A 16,026-nucleotide genomic window follows, 5' to 3' on the forward strand; every position below is an offset into this window, starting at 1 on the left:
CCTGCCTTTAATCTTTCCCAGCATCAGGGTCTTTTCTAAGTGAGTCAGCTCTTCACATCAGGTGGCCAAAGTATTGGAGCTTCAGTTTCAGCATCAGTCCTTCTAATGAATATTCAGGATTGATTTACTTTAGGATTGATTGGTTTGATCTCCTTGCAGTCCAAGGGACTCTCAAGAGTCTTCTCCAACACCATAGTTCAAAAGAATCAATTCTTTGGCATTCAGCCTTGTTTATGGTCCAACTCTCACATCCATACACGACTACTGGAAAAACCATACCTTTGACTAGACAGACCTTTTTTGACAAAGTCATGTCTCTGCTTTTTAATATGCTGTCTAGGTTTGTCATAGTTTTTCTTCCAAGGAACAAGCACCTTTCAATGTCGTGGCTGCAGTCACCATCTGCAGTGATTTTGGAGCCTAAGAAAATTTAATCTCTCGCTGTTTCCCTTGTTTCCCCACCTATTTGCCATGAAGTGATGGGACTGGATACCGTGACCTTAGCTTTTTGAATGTTGAATTTTAAGCCACCTTTTTCACTCTCTTTCACCTTCATCAAGAGGCTCTTGAGTGCCTCTTCGCTTTCTGCCATATGGGTGGTGTTATCTGCATATCTGAGGTTATTGATATTTCTCCCAGCAATCTTGATTCCAGCTTGTGCTTCATCCAGCCCAGCATTTCTCATGATGTACTCTGCATATAAGTTAAATAAGCAGGGTGACAATATACAGCCTTGACATAATCCTTTCCCAATTTGGAATCAGTCCATTGTTCCATGTCTGGTTCTAACTGTTGCTTCTTGACTTGCATACAGATTTCTGAGGAGGCAGGTAAGGTGGTCTGCTATTCCCATCTCTTTAAGACTTTTCCACAGTTTGTTGTGATCTGCACAGTCAAAGGCTTTAGTGTAGTCAATGTAGATGTTTTTCTGGAATTCTCTTGCTTTTGCCATGATCCAACAGATGCTGGCAATTTGATCTCTGGTTCCTCTGCCTTTTCTAAATCCAGCTTGAACATCTGGAAGTTCTCGGTTCACGTACTATTGAAGCCTGGCTTAGAGAATTTTGAGCATTACTTTGCCAACATGTGAGATGAATGCAATGGTGGTAGTTTTAACATTCTTTGGCATTGCCTTTCTTTGGGACTGGGATGAAAACTGACCTTTTCCAGTCCTGTGGCCACTGCTGAGTTTTCCAGATTTGCTGGCATATTGAGTGCAGCACTTTCACAGCATCATCTTTGAGGATTTGAAATAGCTCAACCAGAATTCCATCACCTCCACTAGCTTTGTTCGTAGTGATGCTTCCTAAGGCCCACTTGACTTCACATTCCAGGATGTCTGGCTCTAGATGTGAGCCATCGTGGTTATCTGGGTCATGAATATCTTTTTTGTACAGTTCTTCTGTGTATTCTTTCCACCTCTTCTTAATATCTTCTGCTTCTGTTAGGTCCATACTGTTTCTGTCCTTTATTATGCCTATCTTTGCATGCAATTCTCCCTTGGTATCTCTAATTTTCCTGAGGAGATCTCTAGTCTTTCCCATTCTATTGTTTTCCTCTATTTCTTTGCATTGTTCACTTAGGAAGGCTTTCTTATCTCTCTTTGCTATTCTTTGGAACTCTACATTCAAATGGGTATATCTTTCTTTTTCTCTTTTGCCTTTCGCTTCTCTTTTCTCAGCTATTTGTGAGGCCTCCTCAGTCAACTATTTTGCCTCTTTGTATTTCTTTTTCTTGGGGATGGTTTTGATCACCACCTCCTGTATAATGTCACGAACCTCCATCCATAGTTCTTCATGCACTCTATCTATCAGATCTAATCCCTTGAATCTATTTGTAGTAAAGAGAACCTATTGAATCTATTTGGGTAAGGAGAACCAAACCACAAACTAGTTTCTAAATACATTATCATGTGACAGTCTTATTGGCAGTGAGAAGCCATTGAGTTCTTGGAAGGGAGTGAAGGATGGAAGTATTGTTTTAAAAAATGGGAAACATATTTGCTGCAAACAGAATCAAGCCTTAAACTTTTCACAATGTAATTATTTCACAATGAAATAATTGTGAAATAAAGTCCGCTACGGTTACTTGAAAATAATTGTAAATATACATGTGGCCAAAATCTACCTTAAATTTTAAACTTCCAAATAGAATGGAATTGAATGGGCTTTCCTACTGCCCACCCTCTGCCTTCTACCTGTGGTGACTTTTACACATGAGAAAAAGAATTTGGAAATTTTGCCTTTAAAACTAGTAACTAGCATCTTTCTTTTTGATACTAGTGTTCCAGTGCTCTTTTTCAAGTGTTTTCTTGGGAAAGGTATTCTTTCTTTCCAGATGTATAGATCATTTTATATGGTGAGCAATCTATCAAATTCTGGGTCAAGTTGCCTTTGGTTTTTTATATCACTGCATTCTGAGAACGTCAGGTCCTGGCAACGACATTTCTGCTTCCTGCAGAGGGTGGCATCCCTTCTGGGTAACCTTTTGTGAAGTCACATGAGTGGCAGCTAGCCTAACTCTGGTTGTCCTCCTTTAGGCAATGACATTTGAGCTGCTGTCGTTTCATCTTGCAGCCTATCAAAGACAATTTTTCCTCCAGGTTTTCAGCAACATTAACAATGATTACTCTTTTCCTTGTTGAATTTATAAAATGTGTCTTGGCATTTTCAATTGCCCAGGCATTCAAGGAGACAAGCTTTTGTGTGAGTGTTGACTCAGGCCCACACCCACGCTAATGATGGAGGTTCTGTAACCATGTGGCCAACTCCCCATAATAAGAGGGAATGTATGCATAAGCTGAATTATGATTTAATCCTATTATTTTAATCACCAAAATAAAATTCTGGATTATCCTTCCTAAATTGAAGGAGCAATTTACAGTTAATCCAAAATATCTTTTTTGTTTTAGATTTGACTCTTTGATTACAATTTACTACTAATAATATAATAACTAATGAGAGGAGGAGGCAGCACAAAAACATGTAATTCTTGCAGGTAGAGTTTAGTAAAAACAGAAAATAAAAAGTTGTTTGGAACCAAAAACAGAATTGGGATTTGAAGACAGTCCCTGATCCACAAAGTAAAGAGTCTATGCATGAAGCATGCCGCAGAGCTGTAAACACCCACTATAAACTGTCTTCTTAAAGAGTCTGGGGGTTTCCTTATTTCCTCCACACTAACCACCTCCTTGGATGTGAAAGTTGGACTATAAAGAAGGCTAAGTGCCGAATAATTGATGCTTTTGAACTGTGGTGCTGGAAAAGACTCTTGAGAGTCCCTTGGACTGCAAGGAGATCCAACCAGTCCATCCTAAAGGAAATCACTCCTGAATATTCATTGGAAGGACCGATGCTGAAGCTGAAACTCCAACACTTTGGCCACCTGATGCGAAGAGCTGACTCATTGGAAAAGAGTCCCCTGATGCTGGGAAAGATGGAAGGCAGGAGGAGAAGGGGACGACAGAGGATGAGATGGTTGGATGGCATCACCAGCTCTATGGACATGAGTTTGAGTAAGATCCAGGAGTTGGTTATGGACAAGGAAGCCTGGTGTGCTGCAGTCCATGGGGTCGCAAAGAGTCGGACACGACTGAGCGACTGAACCAATCTGTCTTCTCACATCCCTTCCTTATTCCCTTCCCCCAGCCTTCACCTGCTTGTGATCCCTGCAGTAAAACCTCTTCATTTGAACCACCTGCTGGGACCCTGATTGATACAAAAAAACTACAATGAGTAGACATGGACTGCTTTAAATGTTATCTTTTTCTGTTTTAATGGCCATATTGGAATGTAGATGTTGATGGGGGAAAAAAACTTGTGATAAAGAGTCTGACTAGCTTAAAAATGAAACAATTAAAGGTTGACTATTCATTTTTCCTTTGTTAACATTTATCCTTATGGCCTCCTGCTGCTACTGCTAAGTTGCTTCAGTCGTGTTCCGACTCTGTGCGACCCCATAGACGGCAGCCCAACAGGCTCTTCTGTCCCTGGGATTCTCCAGGCAAGGACACTGGAGTGGGTTGCCATTTCCTTCTCCAATGCATGAAAGTGAAAAGTGAAAGTGAAGTCGCTCAGTCGTGTCTGACTCTTCGCGACCCCATGCATGGACTGCAGCCTACCAGGCTCCTCCGTCCATGGGATTTTCCAGGCAAGAGTACTGGAGTGGGTTGCCATTGCCTTCTCCATATGGCCTCCTAGAATTACCTAACTTCCTGGAGTTAGGTCAAATTGTTTTATAATTTTGTGGCACAGAAACAGGGATTCTTTCATTAATTTCATTTTTGGTAAATTCTAAGTCTGGCGTTATTTAAAGGAAAGTAGAGTCATATGATCAGAGCAAGCATAAATTGTCTATTTGTAAATCTTAACATTCATTGGTCATTAAGTCAAACAGTTAAGCATATTTCAAACTATTGGACATTAGGTAAGGCTTTAATATTCTTCAAAGATCTTCATTTATTTGCATAAGCATCTGAGCTTTAACTCTCAAAATTTCAAATCAAATATTATTTTTTTAACTTGTGCTGGTGTCTGTAGTTAGTGTATGAATTAGCAATGTTAATTTGCTAAAATCTCACCCATACTAGCATTCTGTAACTACAACTGGTGTGTGTTTTCTTCTTGTTAACATTTATGTTTCAACCTAAGATACACACACACACTTTGGAGAAGCTAAAGATTTTTTCATATAGAAGTGTTTCTAGAGGGTGAATCTGAGTTCATCCCAAATAGAATTAGAACAGTCCCCCAGAAATGTCTCTTGTTTGCAGTTGGTCTGAAAAATTGCTCTTCTAAACTGTCCACTTGTCAGAATTGCCTGGAGAGCATTTTTAAAACACAGATTACTGGCCTCAATCTCAGTTCTTCTGTAGAGGCTGGGGCAAGGTGGTACTATATCTGTTACATTCATCACTGTGTACCCAGGATGTAATGCAAGGCCTGCCATAATCATTTGATGAATGAATAAATCAGAATGTCTGAAGGTTGAATCCAGGAACCTGTGTTTTTATAAGGGCTCCAGTTGATTCTGATGACCAATAACTTCTCAAATCACTGATTTTAACTTGGAATTTTAGACCTGGGGGAGATTTTAGCCATTATTCAATTCAACCCACTTGCTTTGTAAGTAGAAAAACATGAAGTCTTAGACATTAAATAATTTGTGTATAATCATATTTTCATACTTAGCAATCTATTTTAGGACAAATGATGAGAAATGAGGAGAAAGGGGGACTAAAAGATACAGTTTTTCTGTGCGTGTGGTGTGTTAAAATGCCAACATGGCTAAAGATTTTTTTAAATTATAGTTGATTTACTATATTAATTTTAAGTGTACAGTATAGTGATTTAGTGTTTTTAGTAATTATACTCCATTAAAAGTTATTACAATAGCTATAATTCCTTGTTCTATTCAATATAGGCTTGTTGCTTATCTATTTTATACATAGTAGTCTGTATCTTTTAATTCTATACCTCTAAATTAATCCTCTCCCGAGTGGTAACTACTAGTTTGTTTTCCATGTCTGTGAGTCCATGCACATTACATATACATTCATTTGTATTATTTTTTACTCTACATATTAGTGATATCATACAGTATTTCTCTTCTTCTAACTTAGTTCGCTAAGCATAATATCAGAGTCCATCTATGTTGCTGCAAATGGCAGAGTTTCATTCTTTTTAATGACTGAGCAATATTCCAACTGTATATATGTATATACCACATCTTCTTTATCAGTTCATCTGTTGGTGGGCAATTGGTGTGCTTCCATAGCTTGGCTATTGTAAATAGTGCTGCTGTGAACACTGGGGTACATGTATCTTTTTGAATTAGTGTTTTCATTTTTTTCTGCATACATACTCAGAAGTGGAATTATGGATCATATGGTAGTTTGATTTTTAGTTTTTTGAGGAAACTTCATATTGTTTTTCCATGGTGGATACACCAATTTATATGCCCACCCACCAACAGAGTACAGCAGTTCCTTTTCTTTCATATCCTCTTCAACATTTGCTATTTGTGGTTTTGGGGGTTTTTTTTTGTTGATAGCCCACTCTGACTGGTATGAGGTGATACCTTATTGTGGTTTTGATGTTCATTTCTCTAATAATTAGTGGTGTTGAGCATCTTTTCATGTGCCTGTTAGCTATCTGTAAATCTTCTTTGGAAAAAATATCTACTTAGGTCTTCTGCCTATTTTTTGATTGAGTTTTTTTTTTTTATATTGAGTTGCATGAGCTATTTATATATTTTGGATTGAAAGATACAGTTTTTACCTTAAATACAAGCCATTTTACAACTTGGCCTTAAGGACTGTAAGAGGTCAATGGAAAGACAACTTGAAGCCAAGACTCATTACAGTACTCACCTACCTGAGACTCTTGTTCAGGACACTATTTCAGAGATAACCAAGGAGACTGCCCTCCTCTGCTCCCTTTTCTCCCACAGATTTGCATCTAATTATGTCAAATACTTGAAGAAAATGTTTTGCTTTTACTTAAAGAATCTATGGTAGCGCTAGTGGTAAAGAACCCACCTACCAGTGCAGGAGACCTAGGAGACATGAGTTTGAGCCCTGGGTTGAGAAGATCCCCTGGAGAAGGGAAAGGCAGCCCACTCCAGTATTCTTGCCTGGAGAATCTCATGGACAGAGGAGCCTGGCAGGCTACAGTCCATGGGGTCTCAAAGAGTCAGACACAACTGAAGTGACTTAGCACACACACAAACCATCTATAATGCCTTTCTCTTCCAATAAGAATTTCTCAGACGACTCTCATGTTCTCTGTGCAGCATAAATTAGGCAACTAGTAGAGAAGTTATTTTTTCTTGCAAAAAGCCTGTCAGTTCAGTTCAGTTCAGTCGTTCAGTCATGTCCGACTCTTTGTGACCCCATGGACTGCAGCACACCAGGCTTCCCTGTCCATCACCAATTCCTGGAGCTTACTCAAACTCATGTCCATAGAGTCGGTGATGCCATCCAACCATCTCATCCTCTGTTGTCCCCTTCTCCTGCCTTCAATCTTTCCCAACATCAGGGTCTTTTCCAGTAAGTTAGTTCTTTGCATCAGGTGGCCAAAGTATTGAAGTTTCAGCTTCAGCATCAGTGTGAACAGTATGAAAAGGCAAAAAAGCCTGTCAATAATGTAAAATTCATTTGCTAACAAAATATTTTGTGCAAATACACCAAAAAATGTTTAATATCTAACTTCTTACTTTTGCCTGCATACTAACATGATTAGAAAATATTTGTGGCTAGATAGTCATCAGAAAGTAAACATTTGGTCACCTAGCTGTTACTCACAAAATTATTTCACTATGTTTAAATGGAATTTACTGCTGACCAAGGTAATTCTTATCTCTCTTAAAAGGAACTATGCAGCTAATATCCTCAAGAATATTCAACAGCCCAAAATAAAGGTGCTGGCATAATTTTTTAAAGTACTAGTAAAATAAAATTTAGTGTTTGCTAGAAAATGATCCACATTCTTTTTTAAAAGTGTGTATGTGTGTGTGCTAAGTCGCTTCAATCATGTCTGACTCTTTGCAACCCTATGGACTGTAACCCACCAGGCTCCCCTGTCCATGGGATTCTCCAGGCAAGAATACTGGAGTGGGTTGCCATTTCCTTCTCCAAGATATTTTCCCAACCCAAGGATCAAACACATGTCTCCTGCATTGAGGGCAGATTCTTTACCATCTGAGCTACCAGGAAAACCGACTATGTGCTAGTTATATGCAAAGCACTATGCATAGAGTACTTCATTTATCTAAAAATGTAAGATACTTAGGCAAGTATCATGTGTGGATGTTTTGTGCATACATATATAAACATGTATGTGACCATGTATATGGCATACCCATATAATGATACATTACATAGTACTTACAGTATATTTACTTAAATACATAATAAAGAAAATTTCTGGGCAGATATTAAAACCTAGTTGATCATTTTTATTATGGTCATCACTGGTGGCCTGCCCAATAGCCATTGCCTTTCTGTCTTGCCAACAGAACACTGATTTTGTTGAGGCAGCCATGTGCCAACCCAGGGGAGGAGTTACAATGAACCTAAATCAGTCATGGGTCTCATTCTCTTCTGTCCATGGTGGGTTTAGGGATAGGAGCCAGTTCTTATTTGGGAATGAGAGATGAGAGGAAGTCTGCTTAAGGTTGCTAGGAGGATTTCCCTCCTCAGAAAATGAGGGCGTGCATGAGAAGAAAGCTCTTTTTGCTTCTACCCCATTCCTTCCTGCATAGCAATCTTTCAGTTGAGAATGCACTACCTAGAGCTGTATTAGCCTCCTTGTGACAACAGGATGCAACATTTCTGGTACACTGTGAAGCAAGCGTGGCTTCTTGATTATGTCTCAAACTACAGAACCAAACCCGATACCACCTACCACTGAATTTCATATAAATCAATAACAGCCTCCATTGTTAGGGGTTCCTGTTGCTTTCTGAGAAAGCCTTCATGACTGATACATTTAGTTCTGGGGAGTAGGACTGAGGGGGCAGGAAAGGAGAACAGTGTCTTATTTTAATTGTGTATTGTCTTGTGGTGCTTTAATTACTTATTTTACCATGTATGGACACTACTTTCAAAACTACGGCGCAACTCATCTAATCTTTTTAAAACTGCATTTCTGAACATCTGCTGTATTAATTTGGAGAAAACTGAGAGCCATAATGTTTTAAATAGTACCCTAACTCATTAGCTCACAATTTATATCTAGGCATTCTTTCACCAATATTCATATAAGCCATCCCTTGGAGTATTTGAGCAGTTAGCTAATTTTGAATTTTAACATCAAATTCTCCTTCTTTCCAAACTATCTGTGAGCGTTTGTGTGTCTCCCAAACAATGTAAGTATAAGTATGAGTCTCACCAGCATGAGTTTGGAGGGGAGTCGTTTAGTGTGTCTACTGGGATTTACTTCCTACCCACAGTTTTTTCCTAAGTAACAGAGTGAGAATGAAGAATTGTTCCCAGTAGCTCGGGCTAAGTCAGGAGATATTTATACCAGGTAGATATATCTGGTCTATATATACCAAATAGACCAGGATGAGGAAGAAGGATTGCTGCATAAGGCAACATGAGCTCAAGGGCTCAGTGGAGTTTCTCCAAGAAAGGACCTTTATCTTTGTACAATCTAATTGACCTTAATATCAAATTTAACAACCATCAGCCTATGAGAAGGGTTATAACCTCCTTTGGCATGTGCTTGTGCAGGATTCCTGGGGACAAGGCTTGCCAGGGAATCCATTATTTTCTTCCCATTTCTCCTCAGAGCTCTCACGTCTCAGGCTTCTTCTCTCCCTTAAGTGAAGGTGTAGGAATTGAACAGAAGTTAGTTTTGCCACCTGGAGAAAATGACAAACTACTGCATCATGAAAGCCGACTTCCCTGTCCTCATCTGCAATCTGTAATTAGATGGATTCAGGGTGAAGAGTCAGGATCAAGACAGTTAGATCCAGGCCAGTCTTAACATTGCCACAACTGTGATCCTACCCAAAGAACAGTCCTCAAATTCAGGGTCACATTCACTTCATTATTTATAATGCCATACTCTATGCCTGGTCCATCGTCAAGACTTGTTGAGGTTTTCTTGGTTAAAGTTCTTGAAAACCTCACTTCTTTTTCAATTCCCTGTACTCTTTGGTAACTACAGTATCCGCCTTTCCAGATCTTCATTCTCTAACTCATTTATGTATAGCATAATAATTATTATTTGTCATCGTATTACTCCCTACCTAAGATTTACTGAGAGATAGAAGCAAACATTTGAACAGATGGAGAGATTCAAAAAGCAATCATTTAATAACAAATGATGGGATCCACATTTTTCCGTGAGATATTCCTTTTCCCAATTTTTTTGTCCCACTTGTGCATATAAGGGCTTCCCTGGTAGCTCAGCTGGTAAAGAATCCACCTGCAATGCCGGAGACACCAGTCCAATTCCTGAGTCAGGAAGAATTGCTGGAGAAGGGATAGGCTACCGACTCCAATATTCTTGGGCTTCCCTGGTAGCTCAGATGGTAAAGAATCTGCCTGCAATGTGGGAGACCTCGGTTTGATCCCTGGGTTGGGAAGATTCCTTGGAGAAGGGAACAGCTACCCACTCCAGTAACCATGGACAGAAGACCCTGGCAGGCTACAGTCCATGGGGTCGGAAAGAGTTGACACAACCCAGTGACCTTCACTTTCACTTTTGTGCATATAAACTTGTAAGGATATAGATGAAATAACCATAAATCTATTATTTATATTAATTTAGTTATCCTCACTACTTAAAATCACAAATATAAAATTTTAGATTATTAGCTTAAAATATTTCTTTTTCTCATCACTGAAGGAAAATAATTATTTAAAGTGTTTCCATTGCAGCTTCTACATCATGTCTTTGTCACAGTTACAGCTACTTTTTATCATCTAACAAAAGCAGACATGCATGGCTCTTTCTCTTAAAAGGAAGCCTGTAACAGAGAATCTAAAGGAGGGGAGATCGGGAGGAAAAACCTGAGTTTACAGCTCAGACTCCTTTGCAAGTGGCACTTAGATAAGGCATTTCCTGGCAGCAGCCTCCTGGGTCTGATACACCACTTCAGTGGCCACTTAGATGTTACATTTTGGTTGAAAGGCCAAAGGAATGTCCTGATTTTAACTAGTCCCATCCATGACTCTTCCCCTTAACTTACAGAAGATTGTGTGACATCTTCTGAGTTCTCAGTCTTTACCCAGTCAAGTAGAGTATAAATGGCTTTGAGACCTTTTTCTAGTAAGATCTCCAGAATCCCCCAATAAAAAACAATGTTCCTTTTACAAATTGTAATAACCATTAATCTTAGAACACTGAGAATAGAATAGCCTAGGAGATGCAAACCAGAGGCAGAGGTCTAGGACATTGGGCCCAAGGGAGCCTGGGCCCCGCTGGGTGAGGGTAAGGAGACTGGGATGTGAGAGGTACTGCTGGGTCTCCAGTGCAGCTCCCAGAGGAACCTGCAGTATTTTGCATATTGCCAGGTAGCCTATGAGGGTTATGAAAATGTGTCTGGAGAAGTGGGGCCAGAGGACCAGGATCAGGGGTTAGGGACAGCGGGTTAAACTAGAGATGAGGGAGGGTAGGAGGCCTCTGCAGCTGTAACTGTGAGTCCTGGGTTGGCGATGACGTGATCACTGTGCAGTCTGAGTCCTGGGAACCAGGTGTTGGGGTGTGTTCTGAGAATGAATTGAGAGTGGGGAAAAAAAGAGAAATAGCCTTTATGGTGCTCCTTTCATGTAATTACAGTGCAACGTCTGTTGGTCTACCTCTAGCTATAATAATTCAAACCTAATGAGAGTTTACTGTACAGGGCTCTCTTGCCATTACGTTATCAGCTATTTTCTCCTCTTTTACAAGAGAAAGTGCATTGTCATAAGGTTACAGTGTGTGCAATTTTGTAATGATGGACTGAAATAATCACCTTCCTACGGCCCTAGCCTGCTCCTACATACACATAACACTTAACATGGAGCTTTTACACTGAAGTGGGCTATAACTAATTCAAACATACCTGTTCTCTGACCTAAGAATACCTGCAGATCTACAATTGTGGAATCATGAGGCCACAAGGTGCTACAGAGCATGGATTTCGGAATCAGACACACTTGAATTAGCAACCAGACTCTGTCGCTTACTAGTTATGTGACCCTGGGTGAGTTACTTAACCTCTCAAAGTCTCAAGTTCATCATCTGAGAACCAGGAATAGTACTGACTTAACCAGTGCTGTTATTTTTTTTTTCTAGAAAAGAAACTGAAAAATTCTACTTCGTTGTCTAACTTCATTTCCCTCTCTACAAATAAAGGCCAAGGAATAAATAGTGTATGCCAAGTGCCAATGGCCAATCAATTACAGATATATTTTCTTTCCCCTCTGGAAAAATGCTGTTTGTCTTTCATTTAAAACTGAAGTTGGACTTAAAATAAGATAGCCTCAAGTGTTAGAACACTATGAAACTTTTGTTTTTTAATTTTAGCTGAAAATGACAACCAGTCAATACACAAAAGTTTAATGTAAAAGGATTCAAACAAAATAACAATACAGTGACAAAGTGACACGGAAACTAAATATCAAAAAAAAAAAAATCACACATGCTTCAAACAGAATACAAAATCAAAGTAATAGACAAAAAAGGATTTTATTTTAATTATACCTGCAAAACTAAAATAAAAAAGCCAAGTTTCAAAATCTTCTAAAGAATATTTACAACTGTATAATCAAATGATTTTTTTTGCTTAAATAGGATTTACCACTATTTTTTAAACAATGAATATAAACATTTTAATATTTAGTGTTGCATATTAAATTAATATTTTAAATATTTAGTTGAAAATAGACTATTAAAAAAATTCAGTATTCAAAAATGAGAATATTTTGGTATTAAACGAGTCCAGTGCCAGAGAAATTCTAATCCTGAAACAATGGCCCAGGGAATTTGAAGTCAAACCAGCTGGTTACATTCCATGAAGTCCCCTCTGTCTGGCCCCCAAATCTGGGTGGGGCTAGTATTTGGCTCTGGCTTTGATTCTGTTGGGATGATGGTGGCAACAGAAGCTGCCTGTCTAGGAACTTCTTAATCCAGGCCCTGCTCTGGTTTAGAAGTGAACTCCAATGGGAGATAGGTGAAGGTATCAGAGAAAAAATGAAAAATGTTACCCTCCGATGACGCTTCTGAAACGTTCATATTGTTTCAGTCAAGTTATAGCACAATAAATCATTTTGCTTTAAAATCATGTATTGATCAATATTTATTACATATACCTGGATATTGGATATTGTCTGCCTAATGTATCACATTATGTTGATCTTAGGTACACGACTCCATTGGTATTTGTCCTAAAAATCTTCAGTTAATGATCAAATGTGTCACTAAAAGTTTTTATTTCAGTTTTAGAATTTTGCTTCATTCAGTTCAGTTCAGTTCAGTTGCTCAGTCATGTCTGACTCCTTGCGACCCCATGGACTGCAGCATGCTAGGCTTTCCTGTCCATCACCAACTCCCAAAGCTTGCTCAAACTCATGTCCATCGAGTCGGTGATACCATCCAACCATCTCATTCATTTCATTGATGGAGAGTAATTCATGAGCTTAAATATCATTTGGTGGGGAATAATTTACATATATTTATATACTATTTTTTCCATTTTAATTGCTTTTTTCCCCCCAAAGCCTGTCCCAGTATTTGAACTTGTCCTTGGTAGTTGTTTAAGATACTGAGAGGGTTCCAGGACACTGAAACCCTAGGTCCAGATCATAGTGATTAGGGACACATTTTGAGATTTCTTCCTGGTTCTCTTCTTGAAGAACCCCTCTATCCCTTGGCCGATTGGAGCTCTGAGCCTATCTTTCCTATGTTTATACCAAATAAACCCAACCCTCCTTGATTAGGTGATCCATGAACCAGACCAGTCTGATTATTTTTCTCTTGAGAATTTGAACTGAGAGACACAGGCTGGGAGGTCATGTGCTGGTGGTGACTAGGGCTTCAAGGTCCAGTGGAATGAGAGGCTGTGGCAGCTATTAACAGCCGTGTGTGTGTGGTGCTCACGCAGAGAGCCAGTCTGCAGGGAGAGGCTGGACAAGGCAGGGGAAACAGAAATATGCGGGCAAGAGAACGTGCAGCCCCAGAACAGCTGCATAGCCCCAAAGCCTTTTCAGTTTCTAAGCCTAATTCCCGACGGGGCTCGACTGTCCTTCCTGTCTTGAATTCCGTGAGGAGCTTCTGTATAATAAATCTTCTTTAATGTGAAGTAGCCAGAGTGAGGTTGTGTTCCTTGCAACCAAATGAGCCCCAAGACCACAAGTGAAGCTTTCCTGTTTTAGAAATTCCACATGTCTGACTCCATTGACAGCAAGGGAGTATTTGATAACGACATCCTCTCTGAAATACTTCCACCCAAGACTTGTGGATCCACTCTTCTGAGACTAGCGACATTTAAAACTCAATGTTAATTACAGTATTGGATTAGATATATATGGCCTTGGAGGAAATCATACCATCGTAATTTGTAATTTAATTCCTTTATAGAGAGTGCGTTGTAAAATTTATGACTCACTTTACATTTGCCCTACTCTTTTCAATGTGAACATGCTTCATTTTCCCTGAAGAAGAAGAACGGTGGCTATTGACTAGCTTTGTCTCCTCCTGGTATCTGTTAACATTTACCGTCTTCCCTGAGCAGTAGGCCTGTTTTTGTCATGGTGATTTTCTCCTTCTAAAGGTTGCTAAACAGGAGCTGGGGGTCTTAGCATTCTTGTCCAGCTTCAACTTATTTGGGATCCAGCAAAGAACTATTTTTTGGTGTGAAGCCAGTTCATTTACCTTTTACCTAAGGGATGTGTGCACTCAGTTGCTCAGTTATGTCCAACTCTTTGTGACCCCATGGACTGTACTCCGTCAGGCTCCTCTGTCCATAGGATTTCCAGGCAAGAATACTGAAATGGGTTGCCAGTTCCTACTCCAGGGGATCTTCCCAACCCAGGGATCGAACCCATGTCTCTTGGCATTTCCTGCATTGAAAGGCAGGTTCTTTACCATTGTGCAACCTGGGAAGCCCCAATCTAAGGGATAGGTAAAAGTAAAATGAACTTGGGGAGATAAATACAAATAGGAGAATGAAATATATGTGATAAAAATAATTGTGGTAAAGAGATGAGTTAAAAATTCTCCTTGTGGGGAAAATACACATGACCGCATAGGTTCTGAAGAATGCCCTGAAGCCTAATGGATTAGCTTGAAGTTTCCTGTGAGATCATTTGCCTTTTCTTGATGTCTCTACAAATAAGGTCATTCACAGCCAAGGTGTGTGCTGTTTTAACAGCCACAATTATGGTGCTTCCAACCTTGTCCTAGTGGACACAGTACACTCTCTTTCCCTCTACTTCTGTTAATGAATAATAGTAAGGCTTTCCAGGTGACCCAGTGGTAAAGAATTCACCTGCCAAGCAGGAGACGCAAGAGACTCAGTTTTGATCCTTGGGTCAGGAAGATCCCCTGGAGGGGGAAATGCCAACCCACTCCGGTATTTTGGCTTGGGAAATCCCATAGACAGAGGAGTTTGGTGGGCTACAGTCTGTAGGGTCACAAAGAGTCAGACATGACTGAGCACGCATGCACAAAGAGCAGGAAACATGATGGTCGGCAACAGGCTCTGAAGCCAAGCTGCCTAGTTGTTGGTTTTTTTTTTTAATTCTTTCCTTATTCATTTATTTAGCTTGGTTGTACTGGGTCTTCATTGCTTTGCATGGACTTCCTCTCGTTGTGGGGTGTGGAGCTACTCTTCATTGTGGTGCACAGGCTTCTCATTGCGGTGGCTTCTCTTGTTGCAGAGCACAGACTCTAGCCACATGGGCTTCAGCAGTTGCAGCACTTGGGCTCAGTAGCTGTGGCACACAGACTTTGCTGCTCCACAGCAAAGATTCCTGGTCCAGGAATCTTCTTGGACCAGGAATCGAACTGGTGGCACCTGCTTTGGCAGGCAGATTCTTAACCTCTGGACCACCAGGGAAGTCCCAAACTGCCTACTTTTGGATTCCAGCTTCACCACTGAACAGCTGTGGATCTTGCAAGTTACTTAACCTCTTTGTGCCTCAGTGTTTTAATATGTAAAATGGGAGAATACTACTACCTACCTCACAAGAAGGATGTGAGAAGTAAATGAGTGCTGGTATATTGTACGTGCTCAAGAAAGTCAGTCATCATTGGGAGGGTTGTTAGTATTATTTGAGCAAGTCGAGGATAAGCGGTATGAGACAGACTGGAAAGTTGGGTTGTAATCTCCCATCGGAAGTTTACACTTTCCACTGGATAACATAGGTGAGGGGAGCAAGAGTCATGAAGTCAGGCTTTACTTCTTACTAGCCCTCTGACCTGAGCCACATGACTTTTCCAAGCCCTGGTTTGCTTACCTAAAATTGGGCATCATAATGGGATCTACCTCATCATATGGAGAAGGAAACATTAACCCACTCCAGTATTCTTG

At 40.0% G+C, this 16,026-nt stretch overlaps 1 non-coding gene across 1 annotated transcript; it reads left to right on the top strand.

Annotated features, from left to right (window-relative positions):
• The first annotated feature begins 11,158 nt into the window (after nt 1-11,158).
• LOC145521834 (small Cajal body-specific RNA 18) lies at nt 11,159-11,241 on the top strand. Its single transcript, XR_014065724.1, has one exon.
• The last annotated feature ends 4,785 nt before the right edge of the window (nt 11,242-16,026 follow it).

Source organism: Giraffa tippelskirchi, chromosome 1, assembly GCF_054371585.1.
Source record: "Giraffa tippelskirchi isolate mGirTip1 chromosome 1, T2T-mGirTip1v1.2.pri, whole genome shotgun sequence".
Classification (NCBI taxonomy): domain Eukaryota; kingdom Metazoa; phylum Chordata; class Mammalia; order Artiodactyla; family Giraffidae; genus Giraffa; species Giraffa tippelskirchi.